Source organism: Hippopotamus amphibius, chromosome 1 (genome assembly GCF_030028045.1).
Source record: "Hippopotamus amphibius kiboko isolate mHipAmp2 chromosome 1, mHipAmp2.hap2, whole genome shotgun sequence".
Classification (NCBI taxonomy): domain Eukaryota; kingdom Metazoa; phylum Chordata; class Mammalia; order Artiodactyla; family Hippopotamidae; genus Hippopotamus; species Hippopotamus amphibius.
This window is the reverse complement of record NC_080186.1, coordinates 165,151,705-165,176,119: the sequence shown is the minus strand read 5'-3', so window position 1 is coordinate 165,176,119 and position 24,415 is coordinate 165,151,705.

The window sequence follows — 24,415 nt, the reverse complement described above, 5'->3', positions numbered from 1 at the left end:
CTCCATCTCAGGGTCCGCAGCTTTCTTGTCCCTCATACGCGTGTCCACACTCCACCCTGCAGAACGGTGCAGCATAACCCCTCCTCAGTGGTCATTGAGACTCATTTTGGTGGTAGGTACCCTTTTCAGAGGCTGAGCGTTGCAGAGGTGTTGCTGAGACCAGCCACTTTTCTTCTGTTGACCAACCCTGTTATTTATTTCTATCACTAAATCAGTTCTAAGCAAAGCTACATCATATGAACAGGTGACCAGGGCTGGTTAAAGTTTGGAGCCATCATCGAAGTGCATGAATTTTCCTTTCTGTTTACTCTTCCATTGTAGAGACCAAGCTGAGAGCCCAGTTTGATCAAAGATATTTCTCAGAATGCTAATGGAGCAGGGCTATCTGTGAGAAATGTAAGACTTGTAAAAATCAAGTGTTTGTGAAATGCAAACTCTTTCATATTTCTATGACACATGGCTGCTATAATCAGGCATGAGCTATGAGGTAAAGAAAATCACCAGTCAGCTTCCTTGTCTTTATAGTGTTAGGATATTATTTCACTTAGCCTTGGGCTGTGTGAATACTGGGTGTGTAGCTCTGAGTTTTGGTCTTTTTCTCCTTGGTGCTCTTTCCAGAAAGTCTCAGCCTTGAATTTCTCACCCATGATCACTCAATCACCCTTGGCCTTAGAACTCCAGTCTGGCCACCCCTCCTGACTTTAGAGAGAAACAGCTTTCAGATTGGCTTCAGTTTGTATGCATTTAGTCCTGGGCTGCGTGTCTGCTCCTGCTCTGTGAACTGGGGTGAACATGGGGAGGGCACAGGCTGAGAAGAGATGAGGTCCTAGGGCTCTGGAGGAAGAGGAATTTCTACAGAATGGCCAGTGGGTCATAAAGGTACGGATAAAGAAAGAGTGAAGTTATAACCAAGAGAAGCAGGACTGAGCCTCAGCTCTTGAGTAGATGCTGCGAACCAGGGGCTGTGTGCTGAGAAGAGTGGTGAATAAACCAGATCAACATTCCTGCCAATCAAAAGAGGAAGCAGGGAGATGAGGTAGGTCCTATGCTGGGAGGATTAAAACCACTTTGGGAAGCGGAATGCTCCGGGATCAGGACAAGTGACTCAGGAGAGGCTGCACAGTGTTGGGTTTCTGTGTTGGGATGTCTGCTCCAATCCAGGTGCTGGCTTCCGGCAGTGGTCAGCATGGGAAACACCCATCACAGACTGGTGTGCAAAGTGACTGAGAGGCTGCAGATGCCAGGTGGGCTCTCTCTATCCTCATTTTATAGCGTTCCCTGCAGCCCAGCAGGCCCTACTGTGCTCTGAATGAAGAGCTGCCACCTGTGTGCCTGGTCTGGACTCTTGCAAGGAGTGTCAGCAACACCTACCAGCCAGCTTCTGTTTGTAAGCAGGCTGGTGCAGGCAACAGCCAGCTGGAGGAATGCATTAGCCTGATGAACCAACCTCTAGGGTAGCCTTCTCTTCACTTTAGAACTTTCTAGCTTTTTACAAAAACGCCTAATTCAGGTGAATGAACCAATAACCATTGGCTTCAGTCAGAAGTATGTAATATACAACACACATTGCACACACACACACGTGCAGATAGGAGCTTTGGGGTTCACCAGTGGCCATGTTTTTTGTTTTTGCAGACTGTTAATTGCAATATCTCTGTCTGCGCTGATTTGACAACTAGATAATTCCCTTCCTAAGACTTTCTGTGAAGAGCAGGATTCTGGTTTGGCTCTTTGCTCTTAAAAGTCAACTTGAGCCAAGGGGCTCTTCTCATCCCGCTGCAAGCTGGGAATGGCTTTTCCCACCTTAGAGCCCTCATGTTTTGTTCTTTTCCATCAATACTGCTTTATGAGATTATTTCCTTCTAAATGACTCACAGGCTGTGTTTGTAGGAGGCATGCACACGTGTGTGTGTGTGTGTTGTAGGCTGAGATTCTGGAACTAAGGAGAATTGTGTGTTAAAGCACACACGGTTTTGGTATATAGCTGCACTTATATTGGTTGCCTCCCCTCATTCCCCAGGCCTTTAATTGTGCATGTTTTAATTGGAACACACTTCTGACCCATGTGCATAAGATTTAACTTTGGCTCACTCAGCAGAGTCCTAAGCTTGAACGTTTCAGCTATAGAGAAGCCTTCTTTTTTTCAAATTAAAAATGTTTCTGAGATTCACATGCAGTTGTAGGAAATAATACAGAGAGATCCTCTACACACTTAACCCAGTTTCCCCCAATGCTAACATCTTGCAAAACCATAGTAAAATATCACAATCAGGATATCGACGATGATGCAGTCAAGCTATGGAACAGTTCCCTCACCACGAGCCTCACCCTGCGCTCCTACCCAGCTCCATCCCTTGCCCCTGGCAACCACTACTCGCTTCTCCAGTTCAGTAATTTTGAAAGATGTGTTTTGTTTTGTTTTGTTTTGTTTTAAATCAGGCTCATCTTGGCGAGGTTGACTTTATTCCCCGCCAGCATCCTAAGCCCTCTGCCACTGGCTAGATAGAAATTAAAGCAGCTGTCCTCCATACTCTCCACACAGTCAGCAGTGTGCTGAAGTGACTGACAGTGTGGGCTCTACAGGTGGAATCATACAGGAATTAGTAGCCTAGTGATCTAAGACAAATTACTTAACCTTCATGTGCAAAATGGGGATGATAATAATAGGATGCAGAGCTTGTTGAGGGATTAAGCTAACAGACCCAAGTACTAAGGACGGTGCTCCTTGAACTTTACTGTCACACAAATCTCCTGGGTCCTTTTATGGAGCCTGAGAGTCTGCATTCTAACAAGCTCCCAGGTGATGCTGATGCTGCTAGTTCTCAGACCACGCTCTGTTGCAAGGACTCAGAAGAGTGCCCGATAGATACAGAGTAAGCGCTCAAGAATCGTTGGCTATGTTTTTCCAGGTGAGTCTGAAGTTGTGTTGGGTAGAGCCCAGGGCAGTGAGCCTAGTTTCAAGGTGTATAGCCTGGAATCCCCTAGCTTTGCCAGCCCCAAGGCTGGCCCACAGCTCAGGAGTGAAGCTGATGGTCAGCTGTAACGGAAATGGGTGAGAGAGTGTGGATGTGCCCTGGCCCCGAATTTCTATCCCTGTGCTGTTTCCTGTAGGAAGAGGCACGGCCCAGAAGTCACTTCTCTTTATTACTAGCTTCTCCTGCCTCCAGAAATGTAGCTCTTGCAGGTGGCTCCCTTCTTCACCTGGGCAGGCAGGTTTGGGGGGGGGGGCGGTGCTGTGAGAGAAGAAAGACCACCTGTGCCCAGGTGGCTGTAAACTGCCCAGAGCAACTATGCCCAGCAGCTCTAAACTGCCAAGGTTGACTTGTCCTTAATACATCAGGGATAATAGTGGGAATGATACCTGTGCCCTGGGAGCAGTCCTACCGTGTGTTCTCATGGAGTCTATGTGCCTCAGGTGTCCACGGCTACCAGTCCTGAGCTGGCAGCCTTGGGAAAAGCTAGCAGGCTGGGAATTTCCTGTCCGAGACAAGTTGGGATGCTGTCTTCCTGGCATTAAATCTCACAAGTGACCCAAACTGGTTGTAGAAATACAAATAGCACATAAGTACACTCACAGTGTGTGTGTGTGTTTGTGTGTGTGCCCACTCAACACACCCCTGCGGTGTCCCCCAGTTTCTTCATGCCTGACAACCTGCTGGGGAAAGATAATGTCTTGTGCTTTTTTTAAGTTGCATTTCTCTAATGGCTAGAAAGGCTGAGACTCCCTTCTGATGTTTATTTGCCAGCTGCAGCTCATGAAGTCGGGTTTCTAGCAAAGCTCTGGTCACCAGCTTGGCGCACCAATGAGGAGGCAGCACCGAGCCTTCGCAGGAGTAGGTGAACAGTATTTATTTGTTTAGTGTAAAGACCCTGCTGCAGAAGCAGTCACTGCAGCCCCCAGAGGTCTAGCAGCTCATGTTGGAAGAGGGAAGAAGGCTTCCGTGTGACACCAGACTCTTTCTGTTCTGGTAACTGTTCATCATCATTCTGTGTCTGTGACGGTGCAGCTCCAGCCAGCCCGTCTGTGTCCAGCAAGAGGGTCCTTCACGGCTCCGCACGGTCCTGAGGCAGTGTGATGCGGCCAGCGGGAAGGACCCTAGGCCTGGGGCCAGCAGACCCAGGTTCAACTCCCAGCTGTCCCTGCAGAGGGCACGGGTGAGGTTCCCCCAGCTCTCCTACTCTTTACCACCTTGTAGCTTTTGACTTGCCTCAGCCTCACTGCACCCTTGGCCTCTGTGGCACTGTTTTTGCCAGCTCCTCTCCCAACCCCTGGGGTCACTCTTCCCTTCTGACCTTGAAGGGTCCTGGTCTAGGTGTCCTCCAACTCCCTCTCTGAACATGCAGTTCCTGCTGATAGCACCCCCGGGCAGCTTCAGTGTGTCTCCACCAGCCAGCTCCCAAGCAGGCACTCTCTCCTGGGCCCCTGCTCACATCCCTCTGCTTTGCAGCAATGCCACCTGGCGCTCTGTTCCCAGGAATGCCTGCTGTGTCCACACCTGAATGCATTTCTCCCTAAAGCTTCTTCTACTGTGAGCCATGTCTTAGTAAATGGTATTGAGTATTCACTTGAACCAAAGACCTTAAGAGTTCACCCGTGGGTCCTCCATCTCTGTTGCTAGAAACTTTTCAGTGACTCCCCACTGCCCACTGAATGAAATCTAGGCTCTCTGGAGTTTTTTTCTAACTTAACTTCTTGCTTTTTCTCCAGTGATTTCCCTGCATATATTCTACATTCAGATCAAATTGGACTACTTACAGTTACCCAAATAATCATGTACCTTCTGGTCTATGCACCTAGAGAGCAGGGTTTTTCAACCTTGGCACTATCACATTTTCAGAGAGATCATTCTTTGTGGTGAGGGGCTCTCCTGGGTATTGTAAGATTTTTAGCAGCATCTCTGGCCTCTACCCAGGAGCATCACCTCCCCAGTCATGACAATTAAAAATGTTTCCAGACATTGCCTAACGTTCCCTGGAAGACAAAATTGCCCCCTTCTGAGAACACTGATCAAGAGTTCATATTGTTTTATCTGCATGGAAAACCCTCTCCCATGTCTCCCTTCCCCTAATTTGTAATTTAGTGATAAATTCAAAAAAGGAAATTATAGAAAAATATGCACTGTGCTTGTTATAGGTGCAGGTGAATGAGGGATGGGATAAAATATGCAATGAACATAGTGATGTAAGGTGTGTTTCCTCAGGCTCCTCTTGTCGAGGGTTAAAAATGTGATGCCTTTTTATGGAACCAACCTGCCTTTGGCTCTCTCTCACCTCCACCTGTTATTGTAGGATTCTTGTCCCAGAAATTCCTGGGAGCAGTTAATCTCCCATGGCTTCACAAAAGAATCCCATTTCAGACAAGTTACTTCTCCCATGGAATCTGCCCCTGGCCTCAGACACCTGTCAGTCTGGGTGATGCCCATATATGAGGTACCTGCCAAGCACTGAGGGTTCTCCACCAGACACACTGATCCTTGAGGCCCCGAAGTGGCCCTGTATCTGTGGGAACCCCTGTGGCACCACTGTCTGTCTGTATTCTCTGCAGAACTATAGATATGGGATTTTAATGAAACTGCTCTTTGCTGCTTAGACAGGTACCCATGGAAGGCTGGGCTGGGAGTCAGCCCAAGGGACAGATACTACAACAGACGCATTATTCTGCCACCTTGGCTTTGCTACTTATCCAGCGTGTCATGCCTGATGCTCTCCCAAGATGCTCATCAGGGCAGGGTCCTGGTGGCCGGCCCCACAGCTCTCCCGATATGCCCAAACATGTCTGAATCCCAGTGGCATCAAACCACAATCAATCTCAAGGCTGCGAAGAACAAAAAGCTTTATTTGGGGTCTTAAGGATTGCATTTCAGGAGACACAGATTCTAGTGAAACCAAAAACATGTTTCAGGGAGGGAAAAGAATCAGTGGCTTTTAGAGATCAAAAGCCACATGGTTGTTCTAGTTGCCCTGGGAGAATTGTGATTGACTCTGACACAAGTCAGGAAAGATTTGTTCTTAAGGAATTGTGAGTTGTTTTAGGGTAGGGGTATGATACATGGGTGGGCTGTCACAAGTTATTTTAGGGTACTGGTCCAATAAGTTTCTTGAGTTTCTGGCAAACATCGGGCAGTTGTTTCTTGAGACATTAGGACATTGTCTTCATTATTGTCTTAGGACAATAAGCCGTCAAAGGTCAGATTCCATCCAGGTTGAGACATGAATATATCACACCTCCATAATGGCCTCCATTTTAGAGAGCACTCTTAGCAATTATGATTCCATTTTGATTTTCCTTCCACAGTGGTGTCAGCTGGAAAAAAACACAACATAAAAGCTGTGAGTTGAGCTTTATTCAGTGTCTTACTGAGGGCTACATACCAGGAGACAGCCTCTCAGAGAGCTGTGAGATTGTATGTGTGATTTTGGCTAAGGCATATGTGCAATCAGGCATAGATGTGCTGATCACAAGGAACAGATATCTCAGCTAATGACTTTAGTGCTTTTTCTAAGTATGAGAAAATAAAAGAATCTGGGTTCATAAAAATTGCTACTGAAATATATCTGAGGGCCTTTTTGCCTGTTTTCCCAAAGCACAGTGTCTTGTCCTGTGCTTCATTTCCTTTCGGAGTGTACTGTAGGTCAGGGATAGCATGGCTAATGATGTGATCCTTATAGAATCAGATGGTGAGTGACATTTTTACAGTGGACCAGTGGACCAGTCTGGAATGGATACACTGTGCAATGGGATGTGACATTATGAATGAACTTTTTTTTATATATCAAATTTTCTTAAACACTTGTTATTCTTTTTTTTTTTTTTAATCGGATTCATCCTCAAATCTTGCCTTCAAGATTTCTGAGCTTCCTTCTTTTAGACCTCTCTGCTTCCAATATGATGGAATCTGGGCTCTCACTCTCCTATAAGGTTCTACACTTTGACCCTCTTAGGGCCTTTAATAAGTTCTGCTCTGTAGTATAGTTCCTGGTTACTTTTCTCTCCCCCTGTGATGTGAATACTCTTTGAAGATATGGCATGCCTTAAACCCACTATAGGTGCCATCACTGTTGGATGAAACACTAGCTGCATGACTGGACTCCATGAGTCCGTAATAGTCATCATGTGCCATGAACTGGTGATAGAGGTGAACTGTAGGCGACGTGAGGGCCTTCCATGGAACATCCAGGACACTGTTTTTGTTTTTTTGTTTTTTTGTTTTTTAATTCAATTAAAAAAGCATCATAGAATTGCTTTTCTTTTTTTTAAAAGATTATTTATTTATTTTTGGCTGTGTTCGTTCTTCATTGCTGCGCACGGGCTTTCTCTAGTTGTGGCGAGCAGGGGCTACACTTCATTGCAGTGAATGGGCTTCTCAGTGCGGTGGCTTCTCTTGTTGCAGAGCACGGGCTCTAGGCACTTGGGCTTCAGTAGTTGCAGCACATGGACTCAGTAGTTGTGGTTCGTGGGCTCTAGAGTGCAAGCTCAGTAGTTGTGGTGCATGGGCTTAGTTGCTCCGTGGCATGTGGGATCTTCCCAGACCAGGGCTCTGAACCTGTGTCCCCTGCATTGGTAGGCAGATTTTTAACCACTGCACCACCAGGAAAGTCCCCAGGACACTGTTGACTGAAAAAAAAAAAAAGCACAATGTGAGAGCTGTGAGTTAAGTTTTATTTGGGGCAAAATGAGGACTATAGTCCGGGAGACAGCATCTCAGATAGCTCTGAGGAACTGCTCCGAAGAGGTGGGGGGAAGGTCAGTATTATATATGATTTTAATGACAGAGGGGATGTGCAGTCAAGCACACACACGTTTTGGTAGAGGGTTGCTGCCAGTTACAAGGAGCAGATGTCTCCATTCATGATTTTCGTGTTTTTCTAATAGATATGAGAAGATGCAAGAATTTGGGCTTATAAAATCTTCTCCTGAAAATATCTGTCTGAAGGTCTATCCTGCCAGTTTTTCCCAGAGAACAGAGTGCCTTATTCCTGATCTTCACCCTGAACTCCTTTCAGCGTTTGTTGAAGGTGAGCAGCTGCAGTGGCCATCGACTTCATCCTTGTAGAGGCAGATGGCAAGTGCCAATTTTTAGTTGGGCAGAAAGATGCTTACCCTATTCTGCCACTGTTTCACTGGGACCCTGGCTAGCTCTCATAACTCCTCCATCTCAGTGTCCCATCCATAACATGGGGGAAACAGACCCCAGGGATCTGGCGAGACTCCATTTAAGTGCACTGAACCACTGAGAGGAAAACGTCTCCATTTATTCAAGGGCTATTTTCAGTAATCTGTACATTTTAGACCAGGAAATAGTGGTGTGGTTTTTCAGTAAAATACCCCAGTGATCGCCTGTCTTCAGATATCTTTCACATAAAGAGCTTATGTTCAGGAAGAACTCAGCAGGTTGGAAGTGAGGATTGAAATCCAATTCCAGTCACTTCTGGCCTAGATCCCTCTGCTCCTCAGATGTTTTCCTGTAGTCTTGGGGGAAATTCTGGAAGCAGGGACCAACTTACAGCCGTGGCCAAAAACCATGACCCTTACCCCAGGGCACCAGGGCTCTGCGAAGGTTCAGGAAAAGTGTTGATTTCTAATAGAATCCTGTTGCTCAGGAAATCAGAGAGGGGTAGTTTAGGGGCAGAAACTTCATTGTTCAAGAGCCCACCTGAGAGCTGTGAGGGACCTGGGGGTTGTAGGTGCTGCTGATTAGGAAAAGGAAATGTGTTCCCCTCTCCCCACCTTGCTGATTTTGGAGGGCGGAGGGTGCAGAGGGTGGGGACCACAGTGAAGAGAGGAAGGAGTTTGCATGGGAAGTATAGTTATAACAGTGTCTTGCTCATCTAGAATTACAGAAATAAGATTTACCATGAGTGGATTTCCCAGAAAATAGAATATTAGCCCTGTGAGCAGATTTTGAAAAAGTATCATCATTTGGGGAGAAATCTTTCTGATGGGTGTTGCACATTGCCTGGCTCCTGAAAAGGAGCATGTGGAACGGCATTTTGCTTCTTCCATGAGTCAGCCTTATAGCCCATCACTTGCACCTGAGCTTTAGCTAGTCTCATGGGTTCTGAAACATGCCCCATGCTTTTCCTTCTGAGCCTTGGTGCCCTTGTTTCCATGTGTCTGCATCCTATGAGCTTCCACTCTGTATTCTTCCCAAAGCACACACAGTGAGCACCAAATAAACATCTCTGAATGAACGACTTAGGGTCATACAGACTCCTACCATTTTGAAGTTCTGTCCAGTTGGTGAAGCATTTCATTGTCTTGTTTGAAATGGTGATGTCCTCAGGTGCTTCCATGAGGGGGAAACTCCTGTTTATCCTTTCACTCCCTCTACAAACATTTCATTACCTCTTCCTTTGTCCTGGCATGATGCCAGGCATCAGAGGCACAAAGATAAATAACACCTGCTTTCTTCCCTCACGTAGCTGATGATCTAAAATCTATATGAAGAAAGTGGACACAATTCAGTATGGCAAGTGCTCTGCTGAGTCACGTCCCACCTGCTGTGGTGCACAGAGAAGGGGGTGGTTCCCCTGTACCTAATGGCCTAAGACAAAGGCATTTTTAAAATTCTTTTTGGTTTCCTTCATTCTGCTCTCTTTTCTCACTGTCACTTCTTGATATACCTGGTGTACCTATTCTTAGCATCCCTCCTTGCCTCTTATAATCTGCTGTTTCTAATCTACTTATTTCTAGGAAATTGATTGAATTCTTATCCTTTCTTTATAGCAGTGGGCTTCAACTCTGGCTGGCTGCACTTTAGAGGCACCTGGGAATCCATTAACTCTCATACTGTGTCCCAGGCTCAGAGATTCTGATCTAATTAGTCAGAGTAGATCTCAGACTCCCAGCTGATGCTGGGTTGCAGCCAGAGTTTAGAACTGTTTTTCTTTCCTTTTTTTTTCTTAAGAAATAAATTTTATTTATTTATTCATTCATTTATTCATTTATTTATTTATTTATTATTTTTTGGCTGCGTTGGGTCTTCGTTGCTGCTTGCGGGTTTTCTCTAGTTGTGGCGAGCTGGGGCTACTCTTCATTGCCGTGCACAGGTTTTCTCAGTGCGGTGGCTTCTCTTGTTGCAGAGCACGGGCTCTGGGTGCATGTGCTCAGTAGTTGTGGCACACGGACTTAGTTGCTTCATGGCATGTGGGATCTTCCTGGACCAGGGATTGAACCTGTGTCCCCTGTGTTGGCAGGCAGATTCTTAACCACTGCGCCACCAGGGAGGTCCCTAGACCTGTTTTATGGGCAATTCTAAATCTATAAATTCTGACAAGGCTTGGGGATGGCCCTGGACTAACCTACAGATTAAGGGCATACGTTTTGTGACAGCTCTCTTCTAAGCACGGAATATATTTTTAAATCACTGGAGTGTGACGACCTAGTCCTGGCCTGTCTGCAAGTTGTAACAGCCAGTGGAAGAGTCAGTGGGTAGAGTGGCCCAGGGCCAAGAAACAGCCCCATCCACACTCCAAGATGTCTTAACACCTCACAAGCAGTCATGATGGTGAGTGAGATAATTCCTAATCAGGTGTTTGACATCTCAGCTAATCAACATTGGTGCTAACAAGGGACCAGAGATTTTATCATAAAGGCCAAATCATCACCGCTCAGGAGGCTATAAATTGAGAACCTTCAAAACCTGTGGTTTTAAAACTGAATATGAGCTATTTACACACCCAGAAAAGTTCACTGTAACCTGACATCCATAAAATATATCTAGGAGGGCCAAGTTACCAAAGTAGTGACAAGTTGTCACCTTCTAATTTCTGAAAGGTCTTCCCTCAAAAATCAGCCTGGTCAGGCTCTGGCTACATCCAGCTGTCAGTGATGTGAGCCCGCGCAGCAGCCACCTTATGCCACACTCACATGATCTCAGTCAACTGGCAAACATTTATCGAGCGCCTTCTATAGGCTTAGCGTAAAGGAACAGGGACGTGGATTAACACAGATGTTGCACTTGCTGTCTTGTGAGGCTGACTGCAACTTTTCTAATGTATGAAGATGAAATTATAACCCAGGAGATACCTCACAGCTGCCTCCTCCAGCCCACGGGCGTGCGCAGAGCCGCACACGAGCGCTGAAAGAGTCAACAGGGTAGGAAGCGCTTTGGGGCTCTGTTCCCTGAGCCTGAAACTCAGGGTAATGAGCATGCCTCCCTTGCTTTCACCCAGGAATAGGTAATGCAAAGATTAAACAAAGAGATTTAATGCAAGAGGTATGTAATGGGCATCAACTTTGTGATGAAGTTGATGAAGCAGAGGTGAAATACTCATGGTCTGTGACCTCGAGGAAGTCACAGCTGGTGATGAAGGGAAGACAAGTGCTTGGGTTATTCTCATATATAAGAAAATAGTGATAATAGTGATGCTGATGAGAATGGCAGCGCCCCTTTGGTGAGTGCTCGATTCTTGTCTTGCACACCATAGAACACCCTTTCTTTGATGTCAGTGCACTTGCCATCATATACCTTTGAGAAAACCGAGGATGTGAAAGGTTAGCTAATGTGCCCAGGATCAGACAACCTGTAAAGAATCTTCCCCGAGATCCAAACCCAGGCCCATCTTCTCCATAGCCTGAGCACTCAACATCTGTGATGCGTCCTAAGAAGAGTGGCCTAAAGGAGAGTCTGTGGAGGATGGAGGGGGCGTGGACACTTCTGGATATGGGCTGGATTGGGTTCTCCCAGAAGCAGACCCTGAAATGAGGAATTGAGTGCAAGTAGTTTATTTGGAGGGGATCCCAGAAGGCACTGGTTGGAAGTAGTGATGTGAGACAGAGGAAAGGGAAGGGAAGGGAAAAGGAGGGGAGGGAAGGAGAGGGGAGGGGAGGGGAGGGGAGGGAAGGTCACCGAGTCATGGTACATAATTGAGAAGTTCATCCTGTGGGCAACTGCATGGCAGTCCCACCGGGGCACTCGGTGAGACAGTGCAGACCCACCTCAGAGCCATCCTACCTGAGTGGTGAGGAAGCTGAGGTCCTTGTCACCATGCTACTACCTGTCATTCGCTGAGGGCCACTTCTAAGGGCATTAACTCTCTGGTCCTCTGGCTGTTGGCATGGCAGGGTCAGAGTTCTCAAGGGACAGCCTCATGTATCTAGGCAGGTGTACTGCTCGAGGCTTGTCTCAAGCTGTGGGCCCTGAAGGCCTGGGGGTGAAGGATGGCAATGCAAGTCCTCCCCGACCTGTGCTGGGGAGGCTGTGTGGTGTGCTTGAGCTCAGAGACCCACACAACTAACTCTTCTTCAGAATGAGTGGTCTTCAGGCTCCACAGGAGTGAGTGCAAACTCAGCAGAGGGGAACGTCTTACCCATAAACAGTCGTGGGTACTTTACAGACCTTCCCTCAATGATCAGAATGATGTCCTATCAATTCAAAGATTAAAGATCTGGGAGTTTGTTAATAAACTGATGTAGAAGCCTTTGTTGACTGAAAAAAAAAAAAAGCACAATCTAAAAGTTGAGAATTGTGTTTTATTTGGCAGACAAAACTGAGGGGCTTTAGCCCAGAAGACAGCCTCTCAGCTTTTACCAAGGAGGTAAGGGAGGAGCCTGGATACATATGAGTTTTGTAACAAAAACCAGGTAGTCAGAACATCAAAAGATTACAGTTAATTAAAGAAAACCAGACATCTCAAATTAATGAATTTAGTGCTTTTCTATGTATGGGAAGATGCAAGAGTCTGGGCTCATTGCCATCATTCCTTTGGTCTGTACCTTAGCTCTCTAGGGCCACTATCCTGTTTTTTCCTACCCTGAGTCCCCTCAGGGTACACCGTTGGGGGTGGCTGCAGTGGCAGCTGGCTTGATGGCTGCAACATCCTTTGTTTACCAATAGGCAGGCAACATTTTTCATCTGCACCTTTGTAGACAAATTTTACAAGCCCTGTTGAATCTGAGGGCAGTGGACCTGGATTTGAGTGTCAGCTTTGTTAATGTCAGCCAGGCCAGCCTTTCTGGGTTCTTGTTGACTGGCTAGCCTGCAGCACCCTATCTCACTCAGTGCAGATCTGGACCCTCTCTGGGGAACATGGTGCAGATGACCCACTCTGTGGGCTCCTCTACAGTTCATGAATACAGTCATTTCCAGGCATGGACACAGAGCAGTGGAAAGGAGCATGGGCTCAGGAGCCAGGGGCCAAGGTAGAGTCCTGCTCTGCTGTTTACTGGCTGAATCACTCTAGGCAAGTCACTTCGTCGTTTTGAACCTCATTGTGAGAATTAGGTCAGATAGTGCCTGCACAGTGCTTTGTATGGTCTGCAGGACATAGCAAGGACTCAGTAAATGTTAGCTTCCTATGGTCATCACTTTGCCCCAACCAGGATCCTACTTGGTGGTGGCAGGAGGGAGCACTCCAGTGCTTTGTGAGCCTGGAAGAAGTCCTGACTGACGTCATGGGAGCAGATGCTCTTCTCTTGTCTCCATCTGTAATTGTGAGGCTTTGTTCTTTTCCACAATTAGACATATCAGGTTCAAAAGAGTCATTGTCTCACACTAATGAATAGATTAATAACCTCCCTCCCAGATGCAGGAGACTTTATCAGCCTCTTGAAATGTTGATGATGTCTCTGAAAGGGAGCTTTAGGGAGACACTCCTAAATAAATCATTCATCCCAGCCATACCTGAGCCCCACCCTTGGCTGAGAGGTGGGAGCCTGCGGCCATGGCAGAGTGTACTGGTTTGGGGGTCAGTCAGGGGGCACGTGAAGTGAGTGCCCGCAGGCTAGCCACTAACCAGCTGTGTGGGGAAAGATGAAAAGCCTGACTCTAATATCAGGGGGCGGGATAAAGGCTGAAGGAGCTAGAGAAAGGGAAAGGAATGCCTTTCAAGCTTGGGCTCAAGCTTGCAACTTGAAAGTGTGTTCAGGCAGGCCCAGCTCTGAAGGTGGAAGACTGGTGGTCACTGTGCCCTTGCCGCCCCTCTCTAGAAGACCTGTTTGCTCACTGTGGTGCCATTGGCCGAGGCTCTCCTGGCTCGGTGTCAGCCTTTAGGACTGAGCATCATCTATTTCGTTTCCCACTCTGATTTGGGGTGCAGACTGCTTAATGTGCCATGTGTGAAGGGCCTCTCTTTTGTCTTCCCAAGATAACCCCACCGATGTTCTGTTTCCTTTCTCTCTGAATGTATATTCCAGCTGTCTGACGTGGGGGGCAGACCCCTTAACTGGCAGAGGATCCCTGCTCCCATCTGGTGGAGAGCCCTACCCCTTTAGCATTTGAGGAGATATGATACTTTCTCTCTTTCCCTGCAGAAGGTCAGCAGCCTATGGAGGAAGTAGAACTTATTTAGAACGATGTTTTCCCCAAACATAGTCTTTTAACAAACACAACTGGATTTCATCTTTATTCTTCTGTTTTCATCATAGAAGTTGACCTATCCTGAAATGAACTATATATTTTTTAAATCACCTACCAGATCACACACAAAAGGCATGAGGTTTTCTTGATTCTTCTGAAGAATTAACATTTTAGAGACAGAGTTGAATGAAGAACACTGAGACCAAGGTATCTAACATTTCAGGAGAAAATGGTGAGACTTTAAAAAGGTGACATTGACCAGGCCAGGCCCCCCATCCCTGGTTTGGCCAGTTTGTAGGAGCTGACCTTCTCAGAAGGATTGGAAGTCTGAGAAAAGCCAACCACTAGCTTCCAAATTGATTTTCAAACCAAAATTGGAACAGTTCTCAAATGCTCCCGGGATTTGGGGCTATTAATACCGAAGAACAATAAGAAGGAAAAAGTGAGTGTGTAAGTGGTGATTTATGACCGAAAGGAAGTTGCAAGCTCGGAAACTTGTATGCAACCCAATCACAGACCCCTCTGGAGATGTTCCAGGGAAGAGATGGAGAATGTAAAGGGAGAGCGTTTCCAAGGGATATTAAAGCTTATAAAAGAAGGTAATGTGGGCTTTGGGCCTGAAATGAGCAAGCGAGGAGCTGACCACGCTGAACTTCTCATAACCACAGCAGGCTTTTGTGCAGCTGTCATCGGCGCCTGAGACACCCCATGGGCCTTCCCTTGTATTTATTTCTTACCATTAGTCCGTCACCAAGCAGGTTAAATGGCAGGAAGAGAGTCTCCCCACCGGAGTGTGGGACTGTGACCGCTGCTGCTCAAACCCCTGGTCTCAGCTCAGGTGTCAGGTTCTTGGGTGTCAAGGTCACAGCTCCAGCTGCTGACCAGTAAGACCAGCTATGGCCCAGTGGGAGTGGAGGCACACAGGACAGTGAGGTTAGGCAGGCAGAGCTTGGCCAGGTGTTCTGGGAATGGACACCTGACCTCACCATTTCTTTTTTCATAGTTCTTGCAAGTTATTTATTATTATTCAAAACTTTATTGAAGTAGAATTGATACACAATAAATTATGCATATTTAAAGTATGCAACTTGCACACTATATATAAATGTATATGTGTATAGACGAGTGTATGTATATGTGTCTTTACTTGAAGGACTGGGGAGAATCAGCAAATCTATGAAATGTTTTATTTGTGTGCAGGGTATTCTTGTGGGATATACACCAATCACATTCCTTAGGGGTAAGACAAACAAGAGGAGGAAAGGCTACTGAGGTGGGCTTCCAGCTGTCAATCCTTGAGAGACCAGAGGTGGGACCAATTGCAAACATAACCCAAGTTCCCCAAATGGCCAGGTAAGTGTCTCTAAAAATGAACAGCAGGTATGTATCCAGTCTAGAGGGGTGAAGACAATACCTTACACTGGTGTGGTCTTTTAGAGTTTTTAAAATGTGATACCACCAGGATTTCATTGGGAGGGACAACATATATGGAGTATTATTGTGGTTATTACTAGTCGTCATTTACCAAGCCTTCGCCTTCGAAGTCATTCAGTGGCTAAATGGGAATGGGGAGGAAGGATTCATGTCACTGGAGGGCTGTGGCTGTTTCTAAGATCTGCAGTCCTGCTGGGGAAGCCTCTGAAGGGTTGACCAGATGCCTTTCCCCTGTTAACACTACATCCACTTGCAGCATCAGTCTCACCCAGACCATGCCTCCTGGCTCATGCACATTGCTGCCAACAGGATGAAAATGTAGAGAATACTGTGTGTTTAATCAGCATTGGCCAAGGAATGGGTGGGAGGAGGGCAGGGGTGCAGAAACATCTGGGAATGAAGAGAGATCTGGTATATGGAGGAGAGTCAAGCCTCATAAAGGCATTTATGGTGTGGTTAGGACCAGAATTGTTGGCATCATATGTTTACTGGTCCCCCAGGATCTGCAAGGGCTGGGAAGTGCCTCCACTCCCAATCTCCCTTTCTGCCAACTGACATTCTTGCTGACTTAGCAGTTCTTTAGAACATCACCTCTGATCTCCCGCAATGTTTAGTTCTACGTTCATAAATGGGATGAGGAAGAGATTTCTAAAAGCAAGGGCTTGGCTAGTTGTGGAGGCAGAAGTTCTGTTTGGCGGGACCATCAGGAAAAGCACCCGCCCCTCCAAGTATGTGTCAAAGGGCTGGGTGGTCAGCAGCGCCAAGGCAGGGCAAGGCCAAGCCATTCCATGTCTTCCCAGAAATGGGCCTGGCGGGAAGGTCAGCCCTGTCATTACCAAGCTGCTCCTGACCAGAGAACACATATTACTCTGCACTTTCCAGTTCTCTGTAATGAGAATTCGGGGTAATGCCAAAGGCCCAAGGTTCCTTGGTGATGCCTGTGCTTTGGAATCAGCCCCATGGAGCACACAGTAGGGATGCCCTGCAGGAATCCTCTCTCCTGCACAGCCTGGCTTGGATCCAGGATGTCTCCAAGAGTTTTGAAATGGAAAAGAATTAACATCCTCCCTGCAATGTCAGTGGGCCAGAGGGTAACGCTGAATTCTCTAGTTTCAGTGCAGTGACCAAGATGTCATCCTGGCTGAGCAAAATGCTGGCAATTATGTAACAGCTGGAAGAGGCTTGTTAGGCTTTCTTAACCATCCTCTGCCTTCACTTTTTTAGGCATGGCTACTCTATTTATTTTGTCAATAGATAACACATGCTCATAATACAAATTCCAAAAGCACTAAAAGGGAAAGCCATGGAAAGTCGTCACTCTTCTCCTGGCCCCCCACCATCTAGTTCTCCTCCTCACAGTTAACCACTATTTCAGATTCTTGCATGTCCTTCCAGAAGTATTTTTGCACAATTGAGCCAGTATGTAAATGAGTAATCCTTTTGTTACCTCCCCTTATCCCCACTTTTTCTTCCCCCACAAGTGGTAGCAGTAGTAAGTGAGTTCTATGGAAATAGACTCTGAGATGGAAATTTACAGGCAGGAATTTTACTGGGGAGTATACTCAGGACCCCAGGCTGTGAGGGAGAGAAGGAAGTGGGACTGATCAGAGGGAGGGATTCTAACTGTAATTTGATCACAGCGGAGGCCTCAGCCAGCCCCTTGGGGAGCTCTGGAGCCAGGATAGCCCTTCAGAGTTATCCCGATTTAGGGGAAAGGGAGCAGGCCTTTGATCAGTCTCTGGTTATGAGCATAATCTTTGGGGAGGCAGCTCTCTTACAGCCTGGGCAGCCCTTGGAGACAGATTTGGGGTCCTTCTAACACTTGCAGCCACTGGGGAAATCCAGGTGGGCCCAGCCCAGCACCCAATCCAGGAGCATATAACACACATTGCTCTGTTCACTGTCTTCTTTTGACTTTACAGTAGATCTTGAAGATTGTTTCACATCAGTACATAAATAGCTTCCTTATTCCCTTTTTAATGGTTGCAGAGTGTTCCATAGTGTGGGTGTGGCATAATTTATTACCTTCTCCATTGATGGGCATTTATTTTGTTAGCAAACTTTCACAATTACATCCAATTCTGCAGTGTAGATTTCTCTCTTCATTCATGTGCAAGTATATCCTATAGTCAAATTGCAGGGCCCAAGAATGTGTGCACTTTTAATTTTGAAAGATACTACCTCGTGCCATCCATTGAGGTTTACACTCCCACCAGCAATGTATAAGATTGTCTGTTTCCCCCACTCTTACCAACTTTATGTTATTAAACTCTTTTACTTTTCCCAATCTGAAAGACTAAAAATGGTACCTCATGGTAGTTTCAGTTTGCATTTCTTTTTTTATGAGTGACCTTAAGTATCTTTTTGTTACATTTAAAAGCAATTTGTATAACCTTTTCTGCAAACTTTTTGATTGTAGGCTTCATTTGATTTAGTTGTTGGTCATTTTCTTGTTGATTTGTAGAAACTCTTTATATATTATGAAAATTAGACCTTTGTAATATAAATTGACAAGTTAATCCTTTAACCTAAGCAGGCACAGAAAGTGTTCTATGGTTAGGGACTTTTTAATGAGTACCTTCTGTGACATCTCTGTGTATGACCTATGTTTTTCCATCCACCACTGAATCCATGTGCTGGGGATGAAGCCAGTCCCAGCTCTTGTACCTTCAGTGGTGAGGGCCCTACTTTGGCAACACAGTAAGTTCTGCAGTTTCCTTGGGGATTTTCCAGCTGGGCTTGGTATAGTGTGATCCCACCTATCTCCCATCTTTCTCTCATCTTTCTGTCTCTCAGCTGACTGCCCCTAGAGCTGTAACATGTTCTGTGACTTGGTCCATATGAGGACAGAGTGAGCTGAACTTGGGTGAAGTTTCTCATAGTTTTTTCTCTTTATTTTCATAGGCACTGGAGTTGAACACACCTGGGTTCACATCTTCCCTTTGTCGCTAAATAACCATGTCATCTTGTTATTAGCCTCTCTGAGGTTCAATGTCTCATCTGTACAATGGGGAAAATAACAGGTATCTATAGTTTGCTGAGAGGATTAAATGAGATAATGTGTAAACTATGTGGCACACAGCTGCCTCTCTTTACACCTCCAGCCTCCCCTCTCCTGAGTTCCTGCCTTGATGCTTGCACTCCAGCGACACTAAGCCTCTTTCAGTCTCTTGGAGAATCATGCTTGGGCTAATGCCCACTTATCCTGGAGATCTCAGAGTAGTCTGCTCCTCAGGGAAGTCTTCTCTGGCTCCCCTGTTTGGTATAGTTGCCCCTTCCACAGTCAACCCCAACATACTGCATTATAGCACCTCTCATGCTTTTCATTCCCTGTCCAGCTATCGCCTTCATTAAACTGAGAGCACCATGAGGGAAGGGCCAGAGGATCCCTCCCCTGGGCTCACATATATCCAGTAGGCACCCAGTAAAGATTTACTGGAGGACAGATGGTTAGTTAGATGGACAGTTGAATGGAAAAATAGGTGGATAAATGGATGGATGGATGGATGGATGGATGGATGGATGGATGGATGGATGGAAAAGCAGATGGATGACTGGTTGAATAGATGGATGCATAGATAGATGGATAGGTAGATGGATAGATGAGCTGCCTGGGGTGTCATCTGATACTCTGGGAAGGACGTTATTTCTGAAGGCACTGACTTTCAAAGGAAGAGGAAGGAAGAAGAAGAGGAAGGGTTTTTCAAAGGAAGAGGAAGGGTTTTTGACAGAGCGGGAGAAGCCTGACAAGAACAACCTCTTCTCAGCAGAACTCAAGCCATGATACCTTTTAAAAAATCCACTAAGAAAGCATGACTAATTGGCTTTGCTCACCCAGGCTTTCCAAACCCAAAATGTGTGAAGCTGAGTCTCAGTGTCCTTACTCTGTCAGTAGAGAGCCCTCAGGGAACTAGGAAGAATGAATGACATTAAAGACCCTTATTTACCCTACAGACTGAGTGAGCACTTGACTATCTTAAGGCTTCGAAAATTACTAAGTATATTTTTCTATAAAAGCCGGTTACAATCTATCAAAAGATTAATCTTCAAAGATTTTATGGTAGCACTTAGAATTGCAGTATCTATACATGGAAAATGCTTCATTTATTGCCAACTTGAAGAACATGGTGTCGCAGATGAGTGAGGTTTCTATATAACTAAAGTTTGGTATTTAAATATTGATATGTATTTTATTTTTCCAACACTGCTGTTAATTCAAAGCATTTTAAAAATCCTTCTCTTGTAATTTTCTTCAAGGCAATTGAGGACAAGTCTTATTTTTTTAATGTCACTTTTTAGTAAAGATATGTTTCTCCCCTTCTTCGTAAGCAGAGCACCTTAGGCACAAGTTACCCGTTTCGTGAAGACTTGGGGTAGCCATTATAAACAGACCTTATTGTCCTGGGTTCTTGGACTCAGGAATGTTTTTAGGGGCTACTGCAGTATGCTGGGCTGCTCGGCCCTGCAGGCAGTGGCCTCTGACTGTTCTGCTTTTATTAATGATATTTCTCCTCTTCCATTTCATTGTCTGTCCTTCTTGTGTCTCCCTTTGTCTTGAGTGTGTCTCTTGCTGTACGTGGGCTTCCCGATAACTACTGACTTCTCTGAGGCCTTTTTTTATAGCTTTTGTGGACAGAGTGGAAGGGTTGACCTTACTGGGGGCCCGGTCTCCAGGTAATATAGACGTTCCTATAGGAGATTATGACTTAGCATCCAAGGTTTTCATTGTGTTTAGTTAGGGCTGTGGGACTGTCTGTGAAGAGGCTCAGCAATGCTGAAGAAGCGTGCCATGGAACAGTCTGTTTCAGCTTTAGAAAATAGTAATAACAATGGAAAGAAATTGCTCAATAACTGATTCCATGCAGGAACATGGAGATTGTTATCCAGTGAATATTGATTCTAAAATTCAGGTTCATTGTAAACACGCCAGAAACAAAGGCTAAAATGCCAGCACTCTGCATGAAAAGCTAGCACTTACCCATGCAATAGTGTTCATTGGGAAAGCAGTCCGCCCTTGTTGGCGGGAGGGCATCAGTTCATTGAGCAGCAATTGTGTCTGTCACTGATGCAGGGAGGTGAGGGGTAGGTGGGACTGTGGGTGGATGTTTTCACCACCAGCTGCCCCCTACCTGAGCCTGGCTGAGTCCTCACTGGGGGTCAGTGTCAATGAGTGTTGATGGGACCATGGCTACCCGTATGATCAGGTTATAGCAATGGCTATCCCTCTCTGAATGCTTACGGGGTTTTAACACTTTGCACACATTTCTTTTTTTTTTTTTTTAATCTTTTATTGCTGGCTTTTTGAATCATAGTTCTAAAGCTTTCCCCTAAACCTAGATTATACAAAGACACTTACCAATGCTTTATTCTTGTATTTGTGCAATTTAATTTTTATAGTTAAATATCCAGTCCATCTGGAGTTTGTTATTTTGTATAGTTTGAAGAATGGGTTTATAGTTAACTTTTTTTCAAATTGTCCATTCAATTGTTCCAACATTATTTATCAAAAAATCCACTTTTTTGTCCCCGATTTGTAATATCACTTTAATATATATGAAACTTCCATAAGAACTTGAGCGTATTTCTGAATGTTCTCTTCTATTGGTCTGTCTGTGTACTCAAGGACCAGCACCGCCTTGCTTTAATTATGGAGGTTTTGTAGCACCTTTTCATGCTTGTCAGAACTAGCACCTACCCCTACCCTTAAAAGCTCTTCTTTTTAGTTTTTCTCTTTGCTATTCTTGCATGTTCACTTCTTCATAACCACTTTAGCATCATTTTTCTAGTTCCAGAAATAAAGTTTGTTGGTTTGAGAATATATTGAATTCATACATTGGAGGGAAATTATATCTTGTTGATGTTGTCCAAGCATACTTTTTTGTTTCTTAAGATGTGTTTTATAGGTTTCTTATATGCTTTTTTAAAAAATTTTATTTATTTATTTATTATTTTTTTGGGGGGTACACCAAGTTCAATCATCTGTTTTTATACACATATCCCCGTATTCCCTCCCTCCCTCAACTCCCCCCCCCACCCTCCCCGTCCCCGTCCTCTAAGGCATCATCCATCCTCGAGTTGAACTCCCTTCATTATACAGCAACTTCCCACTGGCTATCTGTTTTACAGTTGGTAGTATATACATGTCTGTGCTGCTCTCTCGCTTCGTCTCAGCTTCCCCTAATCTTCTCTGTATCATTCCAATTTTAGTACATGTGCTGCCGAAGCGAGCACTGCACACATTTCTTAGTGCATCCTTGCAACAATCTGATAAGATCTGTTATTACCTCTACCTTACAAATGAGGAAACCAAGCTGAGACTCAGAGGGATTAATACATAAGATCAAAGTTGCACAGCTAGTAAGTTTGTCCAACTCCAGAGTCTGTTCACCTAACCCACTAAGCTTTGCTAGCTCTGATAGGTGATCTGCATTAAGTCAACGGGAGGAGCCAAATGCTAGTCCTCTGGCCTCTGGCAGCAAGGAGTCAGGTGTTCCAGAGCCTCCAAGATCTGCCATCAGTTCCTTTTTGCCCCACTCAAGTCTCAGGAGGGAATCTACAGGCACCTTCTTAATCATAATCCCTGAAACCTAGGGGAGCTGCTGTGCTTCACCATATGATAGACCCTTCCTCTACTGCACATGGTTATGGGAGGGAATCAGAGAATTGGTCAGCCAAGGTTTATGCTCATATGGCTTGTCCTAAGTGAGATAGTACTATCACCTGGTGACAGCGCACCTACATTGTTGAACAAGTGTCTAAAAGAAAGGGCCTTGAGAGGTTAATGTGAGAGCTTAAACCTTATATCACAGAGTCCTGTGCTATGCTAACAGAGGTGCCTTTTCAAAGTCCTGTTGTATGCATTAGCAGATATGAACCTACACAAACTAAGGATGGCAGATGGCTCTTACTTAAAAATCTGAAGGTCCTAAGACTCCGTGGTGCTGACTCATCTCCCCATACATAGGAAGAGAGAAGAGATAGACTCCAAAGTGCCTGCTCCCTGTAATGCTGAATAGTGCAAGGCATTTCCCTAAAATAGCTTATAAGTGTAGCCCTGTTATGTCACTAAAGGAAAACTGATCTTCCTGCATGGAAGTGAAGGTGTTATTTTATTCAGATTGGCAAATGTTAACCCAGTCCTACTCTATTCTGGATTCTGTTGGGGACTTGGGCTGAGGATGGGTTAGGGAGAGAAGCAAGGAGCATTGTTTGAGCCAGCCTGGAATTTGCATTCAAACTGGGTGACCAACGGTCTCTGTTTGCCTGGGAGTGAGGGGTTTCCCAGGAGAAGGGACATTTCAGTGATAAAACCGGGAAAGACCTGGACAAACCAGGATGAATTGGTCACCCTAAAAGCTGCTAAATCTCAGTTTCCTTATCTGCAAAATGGAGATAACAACAGACTTCAAAGGTGATGTAAGAATGAATTGAATGTGACAAGATTTGTCAAGCTCGTGGCACATGGGAGTGTCAGTATATGAATGCTCTAAGACATCAGGGAGGACAAGAATCCCACAGAGCTTTGGAACCTTCTGGAAAGGACAAAACCAGCATGAGCCAAAGTGGACTAGGGAAGACTCTGTGGAGACAAGTGTGCTCCAAAGGGGTCTTAAAGAACCACTGAGACTTGGTCTGAAGTTGTGCAGGAGATTTGATTGTCTTGAAATAAAATATCGATAATTCTAGAAATAACTTCTTCCTTGCTTCAAGCCACTTGTGTGTTTCAGGATTTAGCTACTGCTCTGCTATAATTCTCAACGCCTTCTGTCCCCTGCCCCCCACCTGTCCACTCTTTTCCTTGGGATTTGCTTCTGCTGTGCCATAGACCTAGTCCCCGCCCCCCACCCCCCACCCCAAAAAAAAGACCGACAAAACATCTGCTCATTAACTGGCCACCAGCTCCCTTCCCATGAGAGGTGTCTGGCGAGCAAGGATTAGGGAAACTTAAGCTCAGAGAGGTTAAGTGACTTGCCAAGAATCACCCAGCAGATCAATTTTGAATCCAGAAACAGGAACCAGATGTCCGCACCTTACTCCGTGCTTACTTTGGAAGGTGGAATGTGGGGCCCGGGAGGCCCCAACAGAAAGACTGAGCTCCTCTGGGAGAGACCAAGAAACCAAGAATTCCAAAGCCGTCCTGTAATTTACGGTCAGGGGTTCCCCCTAAGTGTGTCTTATGGGATGGCATTTTTATAAAAATTCGGCTTTGAGGATCCTCCCTGAGTTTGGAAGTTTTTACCTATGAAGGAAATTTCTGACTGTCATTTAGGAAAAGATGCCACAATGAATGAATTGAATGAATTAAGGATTTGGCACAAGCTGTATCAAGTATCAAGTAATGAGCTTTCCATTTCCAGTCACACATTCAGTGCTTCACAATTCAGCCACAATTGGCAAGAGTCAGGCTGCTTATTAAAGCAAAACCTGGAAAAGGCAATTAAGTGCTCTCGGGGTTAAAAGGTTGACTCCAGTGGAAACACAAATCATAAATTTTACTCACAGATATTCCTGTTACTCAGAGGCTCTGGCTCTGAAACAGCAGTGCCAGAGGAGGAGGGCTCCTCACTTGCGGCAGGGTGATAAAAGGCAGGGATGCTGGCCTGCCCAGTCCAGTCCTCTGTCCTGCTGCAGCGGGAGAGGGCAGTGCGAGTGCGTCAGGTCTCCAGGAAGCTCAGTAGTGT